The following is a 15,320-nucleotide window of genomic DNA, read 5'->3' on the forward strand; positions in this document are numbered from 1 at the left end:
TAGCACACAACAACATTTAAGTGAGCTTTGTAAGTATCTCAGAATATACCAGAATTAGGAACACAAATTCAGCAAATTTTTTGTTACTTCTGAAGTGTGTTGGAAACAAATACTTTAACATAATCAAAACAAATCATTACACTAGGTGAGACAATTTCCACACATTTTCGTTTATGCACTGTATAGTTTTTTTAGTATAACTGTATGTCTGTGTAGAGGTAATGGTCATTTCAATTGAAAATGTATTGTCTGTAATGACAGTGTGCTACAATTCCACATACCTCTGTACAGTACTCCACTCTACTCTACACCACTCCACTGCACACTACTCTGCACCACTCCACTTTACACTACTCCACGTCACTGCACTCTGCAGCACTCCACTCTATGCCACTGCACTCTGTGCCACTTCACGTTACACCTTTCTACTCTAGCCTGCACCACTTTATTGAATGCCAATGCACTTTTTGCCACTCTACTCTACACCACTGCACTCTTTGTCACTGCACTTTTCACCACTTTAGTCTAGGCCACACCAATCTACTCTGAGGGACTCCATTCTGTGCCACTGTACTTTATACCACTCTTCAACACTGCACTCTCTGCCACTGCACTGTCTGCTCTACATCACTGTATTCTACACCACTGCTCTCTATGCCACTGTACTACACTGTACACTACTGCACTCTGACATTCTACTCTGCAGCACTGCATTCTCTGCTAGTGAGCTCTATGCGACTCTACTCTACACTGCTCCACTCCATGCCACTGCACTCTATGCCACTTGACTCTACTCTGCACTCTACACTATTGCACTCTATGTCACTCGACTCGACCCTACGCAGCTGCCTTCTGCATCACTCGTCATTACATCATTTCACTCTGCACCACTTTACTCTACACCACTCTACTCAATGCCACTGGACCCTATGCCACTGCACTCTCCACCACTACACCGCACCACTAATCTCTGCGCCACTCCACTCTGCCCCACTGCACTCTACTATGCACCACTCTAATCTATGCCACTGCATTGTACGACATGGCATTGTATGCTGCTGAATTTAGTGCCACTGCTCTTAATGCCACTGCATTCTGCACCACTGTACTCTGCAAGATGCTACACCAATGCACTCTACACAAGTCCATTCTACTCTGTGTCATTCCAGTGTATGCCACTATACGCAACTCCACACTATGCCACTCCAATACACAAAACTCTGTGCCACTCCTTTCTACAACACTATACTCCACTCTTTGCCATTCCACTCTACAACACTCCATGCAATTCTCCTCTACACCACTAACTTTTATCCATGCTGAACAGCAGACTTGCTGGTGCACTACATGGCTAAAACATATTGGCCAAGCCAATAGCTCTTGCATAGGTGAGACCTATTGGCTTTGCCATTGCCTGCTAAATCGGTTTCCAAGTTCAGTGAGCTCAATCTCACACAACATATCTATGTGTGAACTTCTTCAAGAACATTTCCAATCACTAGCTATGACCAAATTAAGAATGACCTGTAGATATGAGAAAATGGGTTATACTTTAGACATCATGGAGTGGCTGGGTTAAAGTTAACCTGCGCTTAATTACTAAAAGAATGAGTCCTGGTGCCCAAAGCTCTGCTTAGAAGCCTGCAGTCGGTACTATTAAATGTTGGCATGCTGAGTACAGCTGTGAATCCACCTCATGCCTCTTTAATTCACTATTAGGCGTCTTCTGCCCCTTTCACTCTTGCAGGTTCTTACTTTCTTCCTATGCAATGGTTTTTACCTTTTGTATGTTTTCCCTCTCCTGCTCGTAGTAAGTTACTGATGAGGAAAAATAAGTACTGGTCCCCGGAAATGCTCATATTGAATGATTGCTGAGGAAAAATGAGTGCCTTGTCCCTATAAATAACTGCCAGTGGGCACCACCGGCAAACCCTGGCTCAAATCAAGCACTGAAATTAGATAAAATAAAATGTACTAGGGGCCAGATGTACAAAGCTATTTAGCAGTCGCAGATGTCGAAATTTGCCTTTTGTGACTGCTTAATGGCCTTGCAACATGTACCAACCCTATTTTGCGAGTTGGTAACCTATACCTGACTCGCCAAATAGGGTTTGGGACTCACTATTAGTTAGGGGCGTCCTTTCCTAATAGTGAATCACAGGGGGATGTATGATTCTTTTGCGACCTTGAATACGGTTGCAAAACAATCACAGTTACAACCAATTTCAGATTAGTGGTAACCCATTCGCAAACGGGAAGGGGTCCCCAAGGGACCTCTTCCACTTTGTGAATGCGGGCGCCAACATTTTTTCAGAGCGGGCAGTGCTCCCACAAACCACGGCCTACTCTGAAAAAATGAAAAGGACACTTTTCATTTTGATGTTTGAAATGCATCCTGTTTTCCTTTAAGGAAAATGGGCTGCATTTAAAAAAAAAAGCTGCTTTATTTAAAAAGCAGTGACAAACATGATGGTCTGCTGACCCCAGCAGGCCACCATTCCTGTGACCGCTGGCCATTCCCAAATGGGTCGCAAATTGCAACCTGCCTCATGAATATTAATGAGGTAGGTCCCTTGCGACCCATTTGTGAATCTCAAACAGTGTCTGAGACACTAGTGTACATCAGCTTTTGCGACTCACAAATTGCGTGTTGCTAAAAATCACAATTTGCGAGTCGCAAAAGCTGGCCATCGTACATCTGGCCCTTGGTCCGGTGCCTTTTGCATCATACCTTCTGTCCTGCATACCCCATGAATTCTTGACCACTTTACAAAGTAAAATATTTTTATCCATATGGGTTAATAAGTAAATGAGAATGACAGGGTTTAATGAAGAAGATAAGGCCTGGTGGCCCAACTTGAAAGGTTTTAAGTGATGGAATGCAACAGGAAACCATAGGCAATAGGTCAGATTTGAATGAGCTCCAAAAAAGAAGAATTTGAGGGAGGATAATGTGGAAGGTTAACACATGCAGGGCCTACTGCGCTCACCGCTTTTTTGGTCACAAACTCTGCAAATCGCAAAATAGGTGTGCTTGTGACCACAAAATAAATTTTTACTATATACTAATCCCTTTTTAGGAGTCTGTAATCTTTCACAGACCCTTGGAATTGCGAATGGAATCCAATTTTTGAATTTGGAAGGAGTGTGTTATGTTTTGTGAGCATAATCTGGTAGCAAAACATTGGCAAACTGAATCCCAAATTGGGGTGGTAACCCATTCGCAATGTGAATGTTTAAAAAAGTGTTGGGTAGTAAGTAGCCAATGGCCTGAGAGACAACTGTCAACAGCCAAACAAACTTTTAGGAAAATGTAAATGTTATGTTTAAATGCAGTCCTTTGCGGGAAAATGGACTGCATTGAAAAAGGTTTACTTTATATAAATGCAATCACAGACCTGGTGGTCTGCTAATCCCAACAGGTCAGCATCCCTCTAATTGTGATCATTTTTGTGAGTTGCAAATTGCGACCTGCCTACTGAACATTCACTAGGCGCGGTGATCTACGACTCTCTACAATTCCTTATGTTGTGAGCCAACGAATTGTTATATAGGTCGATTCATAGAATTAGATTCCATTCCTAAAATGTCAGTGAACAATTGCGTCCACTCTTTACTAATCAAATCCTCATATAAAAGCCCTAAGGTTCCACCAAAAATATAAAATAACTTACATTTTTCATCAGTGCTGGGATCTGGCCCAAAAGCTACAGAAAATACGGAAAAACAAAGTTCCCATTGCTGTTCTCTAACGTGTGGGACAATCCACACTTTTCACAAGAGGTGGAGCTGACAGATTGGAAAAAAACAGAAAACAAGCTGATGCATGACTCCCAAGGGGACTACACCTCTGAGACATTGCCGAATTTGTACTTTTCCTTTGGGATAGAGGTTCTCCAAGATATCATAAAATTTATGAACGTGCCTAGACATAGAAGACATCATCAAACCAAGCATTTGCAATGGGTCTTGCATTTGCTCGAGTTAGACCTACTAGTGTTGTAAATTACTAATTGGACATTTCGTGTCACATAAATTGACAATGAAAAATAAAACAGTTGACATAAGCGAGCCGATACACAGCGCCGCAGCTGCCATGAGCATGACCGCGAAGGAGAGACGCAAAAGGAAAAATACATTCACTCGCAGTCAAAGGCAAATGTGCAATTATCCATGTAGCAGGGTCGATGGATAATTGCTAAAGCCGTAACAAAACTGCCCAAAGGAGGGACAATTGTAAAGCATTTACCAATGATGACAAAGGATTTTTGAAAGGTAAGCCCACGAACGAGTGATAGTGATGGGCATGTGGTGGGCATGATTAAGAGCCCACAAATAGATTACAGCATGTCAGAGCGCTTGCAGGCTCGACTTAAACAGGGAGCACTAAGGAAAGATGGATAGGGGAGTTCAACATGATTTAGAATTGCATAATAAACACTATTTTGGGAAAGAAATGATGCATCACCCTTGTGTGATATCCAAGGAATCAGTATATAAAATACACCCCTATTGATGAAGGTACAATTTCTAGAATTTCTCGACAATTGCAGGGGAGCACTGTGGAGCTTCAAGCACACTGCTTTATCTATCGTGAGTGTACTGTTTCATACTATTTTAGAAGAAAGATTTTTTTCCCAAAATATTGGCATAACAGCAAAGTTATGTTACGTTGCATGGATTTGTAAAGCATGACTAATCACCCGAGTGGTATCCAGGCACTGGAGCAGGTGTGAAGGTTTTCTATAAGGTCATTCATTGAAGAGCCAGGCCTTCAGTTTCTTATGGATTTCCAGAAGCAAGAAGGATGCCCTTAGACATAGAGGGAGGTCGTTCCAAATTTCGGGTGTGAGGTATGAGAAGGCTACTCCTCCTGCTCTGCTTCTGTGGATGTGGGGTGTGTGTGTGAGAGAAGGAGGCAGAGGTGTCTGGTGGGCTGAAGGAAGGGGAGCCATGTGTTGAGATATGCTGGTCTAATGTTGCGCAGTGCCATTTATGCATGAGTGAGGAATTTGAATAGCCAGCATTTGTGTATCCACAGCCAGTGTAGATCTCTGAGGCAAGGTGTGATGTGGATGCACCGGGTGATGTCCGAGACGAGTCAGGTAGCGGTGTCCTGGATGGTCTGATGGTGATGGAGAAGGTGGTTGGGAATTCCGGTATAGTGTGCATTGCCTTAGTCAAATCTTCTGTTGATTAGGGCTTGAGTGATAGTGTGTCTGGTGTTCTTGGGAATCCATCTGAAGTTTCTAAGAATGCATAGCATGTGGAAATAGGTGGAGCTAACAATGTTCATCTGAGCGTCCATTTCGAGTGTGTCATCTAATATGATTTCCAGTTTTTGTGCGTGGTTGAAGGGTGGTGGAGTTAGACCATGCTCTGATGGCCACCAGGAGGAGTTTCTTGGGTAGGTTTTTTCCCCAAAGATTAGCACTTTTGTCCTATCCGTGTTGAGTTTCAGGCAGTTGGTATTCAACTATTCTACTGCATGGAGCATGGATCATGCATTCCCCAATGACCAGTTGGATCTGGTTGTTGGGAACTTGTCTGACATAGAGAGGATGAGCTGGGTGTCGTCACGCAAGATAGAATGGAGATGCCGTGGGATCTGATGATGTTCGTGTGTGGTGTCATGTAAATGTTGAACAGGATGGGACTGAGTGATGATGTATGGGACTCCGCAGATCAGGTCCTTGGGCTCCGATGCATGGGGGGAATCTGACTTGATGAGTTCTCCCCTTTGAGGAAGGAGCCTATCCATTGGAGGGCTGGCCCATGGATGCCAGTGTCATGTAATCTTTTGATGAGGTTGGAGTGAGGCACAGTGCCAAAAGCTGCAGATAGATCCAGGAATTTGAGGGTGGCAGATTCTCCTCAGTCTAGGAGGGTGCAGATCTCATCTGTGGCAGCGATGAGTGCTGTCTCTATGCTGTGATTGCTGTTGAATCCGGATTGGGGGCAGTCAAGAAGGTTGTGGAGTTCCAGGTGGTTGGTGAGTTGCTGAATGATAACGTTCTCTATCAGCTGTGCTGGGTAGGTAGCAGGGAGATGGGTCTGAAGCTGCCGAGTTTGCTGGTGGTTAGCCAATGTTTTATTTGGAGGGCTGTGACTGTGACATGCTTCCAGTCCTTAGGTAAGGCAGCAGGCTCAAAGGAAGAGTTGCTAATATGGGTGAGGAACTTGCTGATCACAAGTCCTCCTAGGTTGTAGAGGTGATACAGGCACATGTCTGTAGGGGCCCTGGAGTGGATGGTCTTCATGACTGAGATGGTGTCTTCTTTAGTGATTGTTCTCAAGTTGGCTAGGTGTCTGAATGAGTGTAGGTGTGCAGCTTTCTGATAATGTGCTGAGGTTTGGTTGCATTTCAAAATAATTGTAGATTTTCTCAATTTTGTTGTTGAACGCAGAGTTCCTGGAAGGGGATGATGGGTCTGGTTGAGGTGTCAGGGGTGGTAAATTCCTTGATGATGGCAAATAACTCTTTGTTGTTGTTGGAACTGGCCTCAATCCTATCTGTGCGGGCTCTCCTCTTGGTAGTTCTCAGGAGGTGGCAGAGGAGCCTAGGGGCTCACACATACTACTCAATACTATGCAGTATTACTGTGCAGTAATTTACAAATACACATAGGGCTGATGAAAATACCTTTAAAGCCATTGCATAATCACCTTTGGCCCCCTACAGGGGTCAAGACCACCGAACCACATGTGAAAGCCTTCATTTAGGAGTAAATGCAATAATCGATAATAACCAGGAGTAAATGAACTTATTAAGGTTAATAAAGCTTATACATTCTCATCAGTAATCACTGTCAACATTATTACATCAATGAGGCATTTAAAAATGAACTTCTCATGTGTCTACGTGCAAATCATGAACACGCAATCATAAAGACAGCCACTAGAGGGCTTCAGATTTTGATCGCACAGTATGTAATCATAGACATTCCCTAGAGGGTGCTGTACAACATGTACCTTTATTGAGACACCTTCAGGCCAGAGTAATTGCAGTCATTAACTTGCGCCTAGAGAGCACTGCACCTCCAGCTGTAGAGCTCAGGATCCAGCTTGTGAGTGCTTAGGCAATCCTGGATTGGTCACAATTCCTTTGACCCTTCAGACTTAGGGGCATATTTAGACTTTTTGATGCAAAATTGCACTGACGCAGTTTTGCATCAAAAAGTTTAGCACTGGCTTGCGCCATTCCTAAGTGCCAGCTGGGTGCCATATTTATGGAATGGTGCAAGCCGGCGCAGAGGGTGGGCTAGCGTAAAAAAAAAAGACATTTTGACGGGTGGGGGTAGCGGTATGGGAGAAGGGGCTTTTGCACCAAAAATTAACATTTGGCTGGTTAGAGGCAAAAAAAAATGCCTCTAACCAGCCTAGCGTCATTTTCTGACGCAAAATCATCCATACCACCTGACTCCTGTCTTAGAAAAGACAGGAGTCATGCCCACCATCCCAATGGCCAGCACGGGGGACCAGGGTCCCCTGGGCATGGCCAATGCACCCTGTGCCATGCAGGGGCCCGCAAGCTGGGCCCCTGATGGCACTTTATTTTAAAAACAGAATACTTACCTATACTTACCCTACTTACCTGGGATGGGGTCCCCCATCCTCCGGTGTCCCTCTGGTGTGGGTGGGGGTGTTTCAGGGGCAGGAGGAGGGCACCTGTGGACCCATTTCATGGTGTTTAACCATGGAAATTGGTCCACAGGTCCCCTAACGCCTGGTCTGACCCAGGAGTTAAATAATGGTGCAAAGCAAGCTTTGCACCATTATTTAGCCCCTCCTCCCACCCGTATGTCATTTTAGCACGGGGGGATAAATATGTGATTATGGGGTTAGCACCATTTTTTAGATGGCAACGCCTACCTTGCATCTCATTGACGCAAGGTAGGTTCACGCATCTGGAAAATAGTGCAAACTCCAATATGTTGACGTTAGACGAGTCTAACGTCAAAATATAAAATATGGAGCTAGTTTTGCGCTGAATTTGCATAAAACAAATTCGGCCCAAATGGGGTATAAATATGCCCCTTAGACTTAATACATGGAAAATGCTGCTCCTGTATTCCCTTGCACTTCCTTCATCGCGTTGGCGATGCCCCTGCCTTTCTGAGACTAAAATGTATAGAGAAGCTTATGCCAATTCAAGAGCTCCACAGAGCATTATGGAACACTCCTCCAAGGTTTGCATACTTTGTGCATATTCCCTACTGTCGCACTCCTTTCCTTTTCATTTTCTATTTCCTTTTTTCTTTTATTTGTGGGTTTTGGGGTGCGCAGTCCCACAAGGGCACCCCAAAGGCAGCACTTAGTTGGGGACAGCCCTGGGAGCCCACCCCGGGTGGTCCACACTCCCACATGTGGCTATGGGAGCTGAAAATGTTTCCTTCCCTTCCTGCCCCTGTGGTAAGGGTGTAGCCTTGTGTGGAGGCTGTCTGCTCCCCTGGACCTGAGCATAAGGAGCAAGACAGGCCTGCCACAGATGGGGTAGGGCAGCAGCACTCACCATTCTTCTTTTCCTTGTTGGGGCCTAGAGTTGGGGATCAGGGGCTCCTGGGGGACCCCTAGGGGGGCACAACAGTGCTCCCCGTATCTTTATGGTGGTAGGGGGCCTGTAGTTGGGGATCCTCTGTCCCCATTGATGAAATCTGGTCTGGGGGTTGGGATCCGGAGGCCCTCTTAGCTGTGAGGAAGGGGCCCCATGCACGCCTCTTCCTGGGGAAATTTGGATTTTACCCCTTGTGGTGACTCCCGGACCCAGGCCTCCCCTGGGGGATTCAGGACAGCCGTGCTGCAGTGCTCCACGTACTCTGGGGTCATGCTGGTGGGTAAAAGATCAAATTCTTGCCCTAATCATATATCAGGCCCTCTTGGGCCATTTTGCTCCATCTTCAGCTCATTTTGCTCCTGGTGGCGAGCCCTTTCCTCTGGCCTCCTAGCCTCTATAGTGATGAACTTTGCAGGTAGCTGGTTTCACTAGCTTCCTGTGCCAGCCTTTCACCTGTATTTCCTCATGGGCTTCTTTGCTCCTTGGCACAGAAGCACAGTCTTTCCCCCAGCTAGTCCTCAGGGGATATAAGGGCAACAGATTCTCTGGTTCTAGGGAATGCCCCACTGATCCTGGCAGCAACTGTTGTCAGATCTTTAGTTGAGATGAATATCAGGGAGTTTCATGGCTGCCGCTGCCAGTCCTAGTGTCCAGCAGAAAATCACAACCAAGAGAGAACTCTCCCCCCTACCCCAGACCTTTCAAGTGGGGGCAGAAGCAAGGCACCCCAGCCTATCCTGAGGAGACTCATCACCTCTCCGCCCTTGTCCCAACCCTCCTGCACAGCTTGCTGGAACTTTTCAAAATGGTGACACCCTAGTCACTAGTCACATCTGCTTTGGGGGCCTCCGCTCATAGCTGACATTACTGCCAGGGCCTTTCCCATCAAGACATCAAGGGCAAGCCCCCTACTGGGTTGGCTCCAGTTGCCTGGGCTTTCTCCTTTGTTCAGTGGGCTTGGGCTGGCCCACCCCTGGTACAATGTGACAGCTGATTGGTCGATGGAGATCCTTCATCCCCACACCGTTACTCCTCAGGAGCTGAGTGAAGCACTGTTAATTGCTTCCTTTGTGTGGGAAGGCCTTTGTTCCTGCTGCTGAAGAGAAATGTATTTAGCTCGGCAGAGTATGGTTACAAAAGGCCTTTGCCTTTGATCCTGAGCTGAGCTAGAGAAATATGACAATCTTGGATGACCCATGAACTGTACAGATATCTTCATGTCACCCTCTATTTGGGTTTGACATTCCACCCAGTTTGATATGTGACTGATCACTGTAGGCCAAAGGTAAGCAAAGCTGCACTCTAAGGCATTCATCCTCATAATTGTATAATGGAGTATCACTGTAGACAATACAGTATGCCACAACGACCTTCCCTATGAATGTACCTAACATTATGTGGCTTACCGAAGGTCAATATCCAATTCTGCAGAGTCCTCTCTGCGTCAGGCTATCTGTGCACAATTACCGGGCTGCACACAACAGCAGTCTTTTACACGCAGCCCTCACACGTGTGCATGCATGTTCATATGTAACCAGCCAAGTGCCTCTTACACTTGCAGCGATACAGCGGTCCTACCTTAAACTTCCGACACTGGCAGTAAACAAGCCCAGGCCATTTACCGTGAGTTTACCATGGGTGAGTCACCAGTTGTGAGGCCCACCCACAGTACAAGAGTCAAAAATGAAAAATCTGGGCGAATTAGATGGGCAAAACCTATCTTTTTACAATGTTATGTTTCAGTTACATGCATGAACAGAGAAGATTCATGTCCTCAATGCTTTCAAATAGGATTGGGTGGTGACAGGGGAAAGTGATTGTTACTGTCACTTTTAAAATTTAAGCTGGGAAAATTCACAATGAGCTACATTTTTTAAAATAAAATTACTTCTGTTAATTTAATGAAAATCTTGTGAATAAACCCATGAATTAATATTGAAAAACAGAATTTGTCCATTAGAAGCCTTACAGTCATGAGTTTGATTTTGGTATTTTACCTGGACAATGTATTGTATTGTATTGTAATCGTATTTATATAGCGCTTACTACCCCTGACGAGGCGTCGAAGCGCTTTTCGATGAGTAGCACGCTACTCCGGAACCCAACAAGAATTAGTGATGGATTAGTATCGTTAAATAATGAGTACAGTTTTAGTATTATTATGAGTTCATTTGAGCCGCGGATATGAGAGTTTGTTTGTTAGACTGGAGTAATGGAGGGGTGGAGGAGGAAATAAGTCCAGAAGTGTTAATTGGGAGTATATCCTTCATTTACTCAACCCAAAGGCTTGGGATGAGTAAAGGGGGGTGGAGGGGGAAGAGTATGTGGAAGGGTTAGGGAGAGCATAGTAGCAGGGTGAGATGAATGCAGGAGAATTTAGTAGGGTTGTGTGGGAGGTCACAGAGGTAGAGTGAGGTTTGGTGAGTTAGATGTGGAGGTGGAGGGAAGAGCTTAGGCAGAGATATTTAGGAGATGACCGTGGTAGAAGGGGTGAGTCAAAGTGAGAATGGAGGATAGTTTGATAGAGACATGATATAAGAGTGATGAGTAGATAAGTGTGATAAGATGAGAGCAGGAATTCATAGATATCTTGTATAACAACCCAAAAACCCGGAGCCATGCAATGATCCACGAACATGCCAAGCACAGAAACAACATATACACATACATACACATTTATATATATATACATATACACACACACACACACATGAATACACACACATATGCACATACAATACATAATTAGAATCATGGGTAAAAAATACTTAGTCAGACCGGTTTAAAGAGTGTGTGTGTATTTTATTGTTATGACAGTAGCAATACATATTTTCCAAAGAAACTATCAATAAATAGAAATATACAAATAATCAGATTTTTTTTTTTTATCCACATAGACATATGCAGTTCATAGTTGTTTGAAAAAGGTGGTTATGAAGGAAAGAGCCAACTCTTGAGTAGTTTTCTGAAGACCAGAAAGTTATCTGTGGCTCTTATAGTTGGGGGTAATGAATTCCATATTTTGGCTGCTTGGACGGAGAAGGATGTACCACCTATAGTCTTTTTCTTGTATGGTGGTGTTCTAAGGCGGGGAGCCAGTCTTGAGCGGAGGGTTCTTTGTTGGATGTATTTGGTAATTTTCTTTCTGATAAAAAGCGGTCCTGTTCCATGTATAGCTTTGTGGGTGATACAAAGCAGCTTGAAAGTGCATCGTCTGGCAACGGGTAACCAGTGTAGTGCTCTCAAGGCAGGGGAGATGTGGGCTTGCGGCTTTATATTTAGTAGTAGTCTGGCTGCGGAATTCTGGATACGTTGTAGTTTTTTCATAACAGATAGAGATGATCCATGGTAGAGGCTATTGGCATAATCCAGTTTGGATACTACAAGCGAGATAGTAGCTTGCACCTTGTGTGGAAATCCGAGGTGGGGGAAGATGCGTCGTAAAGTCTTTAAGGTGATGAAGCTTGTGCGTGCTAATTTGTCTACTTGGGCATTCATAGTTAGCTTGGAATCCATGGTGATTCCTAGGTTTTTCACTTCCTTGGATAATTGAGGAGGTGGTCCGAGATCATCAGGCCAGACGCACAGAGGGTCATAATGTTTCCAGTCACCACATATGAGTATTTCTGTTTTGGAGGTGTTTAGTTTGAGATGGCTCCAGGTCATCCACTGATCAACGGCTCTGAGGCAACTGGAGATTTGTGAGTTTTCAATGTTTTTGGGGTCTTCTAATTTAAGTAGTAGTTGTGTGTCATCTGCATAGTTGTAGCATGTGAGATGGAAATCATTGATCAGTTCTGGTAAAGATAACATGTAGATGTTGAAAAGCAAATGTAAGACGTGTCATAAAATACCCTAGCGCCTATTTTATATTTGATTCTGATGTCTACTCAAAGTGATGGTGTTTTGTTTTTGCGGGCAGTTTGAGATCTTCTGTTATGTGTTACACCTGGCATCCTTGGTGTGATTTCCTCCTAACCTTTTGCCTTCAGACCTCAAGTTTTTGCTGACTCCGTTTTTGCTGCACATAGGACTATGCACACTTTACCACCACTAACCAGTGATAAATTGCTTGTGTTCTCTCCTTAAAACATGTAGATTGGCTTATATCCAATTGGCATATCTAATTTACTTGTAAGTCCCTAGTAAAGTGACACTACCTGTGCTCAAGGCCTGTAAATTAAATGCTAACTGTGGGTCTACAGCATTGATTGTGGCACTCACTTAAGTAGCACTTTAAACATGTCATGCCATTGAAGCCTGTGTGTGCAGTTTTAAACTGCCAGTTTGACTTGGCAAAGTAAACCTTTTCACCAGGCCTAAACCTTCCTTTTTTAATACACATAAGCCACTCTTAGGGTAGACACTGAACAGCTCAGAGGGCAGGGTAAATATATGTAAAAAGTAGGGCATCACTTTTAGGTTTTACATATTCTAGTAGTGAAAAACACTTAAATTTGTTTTTCAGTACTCCAAGGCCTACCTTTCCCATAGGATAACATTTGAGTTACCTTATTACATCTTATGAGTGTAATTTCCAAATGGGAACTGGTGACCTGATCATGTTTGGTGTCTCTTAAGTCGGTTTTTAAATTACAAGCTTGAAAATGCCACTTTTAGATTTTGACATTTTCTTGCCTTAGCCATTCTGCTCCTGCAGCCTTTCTCTGGGTCACATGATTGGGTGCAGCTGAAAGTTTGGCTTTGTGTATTTACCACACAAGGGAGGGCTTGGGTGTTACTGGATAGACCATCACTGGCAGGATGAGAGGTAAGAGCTGGACCCTGACCCACTTACACTTGAATAGTCTGTGTCCTGTTTCCACACAAAGGGCTGCATTCCCCCTGTAGGTATCTGGAGCCCTCCTGATCTGAAGCCTCACAGACACAACAAGATTCCAACAACCTTGCACCTGCACCTGGACTCTGCCATATATGAGTCTTCCCTGCCAAGTTGTGTCACCCCTGTCCTGGACCCTTGGAAGTGGGGTTAGGGTGCTCTGCCAACCTCTGTGGATCCAGTGGAACTGACGCATCACCTCTGCTGTGAGGCGCAAACCTGTTCAGAACCAATGCCTCCCTGCTGCTGCATGGATTGAACCTGTGGTGCCACTGTGCAGTGCATCCTTGGTGCATGCTATTTCATCCCTTATCCAGGGCAGCTTCGACTACGACATCAGATTCAACTTCGCAGCCTTGCAGCTCTTTGGTGCATCACCCTGACTCCACCAGACTTTGCATCGCAAGCCCTGTTGATGGTATCTTTGACAACGACGCTGTTCCTCACATTGTAGCTTCGCCACCCCTCTGATGCATCGTTTTGGCTGCCAAATACATCTTTGAAGTGGATCCTCACAACCGTCGGCAAACCAGTAGTTAAGTTAGTTTGCTGAGGAGGCTTAACTGTAGCTGGCCCATGGTCTATCGTGGTCCGTCTGAGTTTGTGACTTCATCCCAGTACGGCGCAACCAGATTTCTACAGTTAGCGCTTTGTGCATTTTGGTGCTATTTTCTCTAATAACTTTGAAATTACATGTCTCCGGTTCTACTGATTGGACTGTCATTTTGGTCTTGTTTTATTTATTAAAGAAAGCTCTATTTTTTAGCTTGGTGTGTGATCATTTTTGTGAGATGTTTTTCACTTTATTACTGTTTGAAGTGTTACACAATTGCTTTAAACATTGCCTCTAAGTTAAGCCTGGAAGCTCTGTGCCATGCTACCAGAGGGTTGAGCAAAGGTTAAATTGGGGTTGACCTGTTCCTCACCCTGACAAGGATTGTGGTTGCTGCTTGACTAGGGTTCACACCCCAGTCAACCAACAACCCAGTTTCTTATGGTACTGACTTGTAGCAAATGAGTTGTGAGAGGCATTTGACGAAAAATTTAGGGGCAGATTTAAGAGCCCCTTGCTCCATAATATTGCCAGATTAGCATCATTTTGTTTTGAGCTAATGTGGCGATGTTATAGCAAAAATGCCATGCCAAATTTACAAAGTGACACAGTGCATGCATTGCTCCACTTTGTTATCTCTTGCACTACATTATGCGTGTGCCAGGCATAATATATGCGAGGGGGCGTTCCCCGTTTAGGGGGGCTGAAAAAATGGTGCAAAGAAATCTAAAAGATTTATTTGCATCATTTTTTTGCATTTGTAGCGCCTACTCAGAGCAGGCGTTAAAAGGGGGCACATCATTGGTTACAATGGGCCCCTATGTACTGTTCAGGGTGTTGTATAGCTATTTTAGTCATGTTTTTAGACACATTATTTTGGCAACTAGGCCTGCTGTTATGCACTTCAGCCCAGTTACATTTTATACATGTTGGTTTTATTTTTCTAGCATAGGCCACATTTGCAGTGCTGTTTTATCTAGTTGTTCTTTCACCTAGGAAAGCATTATGTTCCTAGCAGGACATTCTTTTCACTTTGTGTTCTCCTCAAGGCTGCAGCCAAATAGAGTTGCCGTTAAAGTGGTAATCTGTGTCTCCAACATTCACAGAAACATACACATCCTTACGTGGGACATTTTCTCAGGACATCAGCTGTTTTATTATAATAACAATTCTTTGTCTCATACACGTTAGAGGGAGATTCCAGCCAGATGAACACTACTGCATGCTGATTGCCCTCGCTACAGCTGCTTGCTTAGACTACTGGATCCCTGGCCTACCTGGGGATGGTGTCTTTCCAGACAACAGGCTTCCTTGCTGAGGTATGGAGGATTATGTCTTCCCAGGGAGGGAAACCTGAAGGGTGGATCAGGGTT

The 15,320-nt window shown here is 44.5% G+C and overlaps 1 protein-coding gene across 2 annotated transcripts in view; it reads left to right on the plus strand.

Annotated features, from left to right (window-relative positions):
• The window catches only part of SUSD1 (sushi domain containing 1), a 521,732-nt gene that overhangs the window by 253,870 nt on the left and 252,542 nt on the right, over positions 1-15,320 (plus strand). The window lies entirely within an intron of this gene.

This window comes from Pleurodeles waltl, chromosome 1_2, assembly GCF_031143425.1.
Source record: "Pleurodeles waltl isolate 20211129_DDA chromosome 1_2, aPleWal1.hap1.20221129, whole genome shotgun sequence".
NCBI classification, from domain to species: Eukaryota; Metazoa; Chordata; class Amphibia; order Caudata; family Salamandridae; genus Pleurodeles; species Pleurodeles waltl.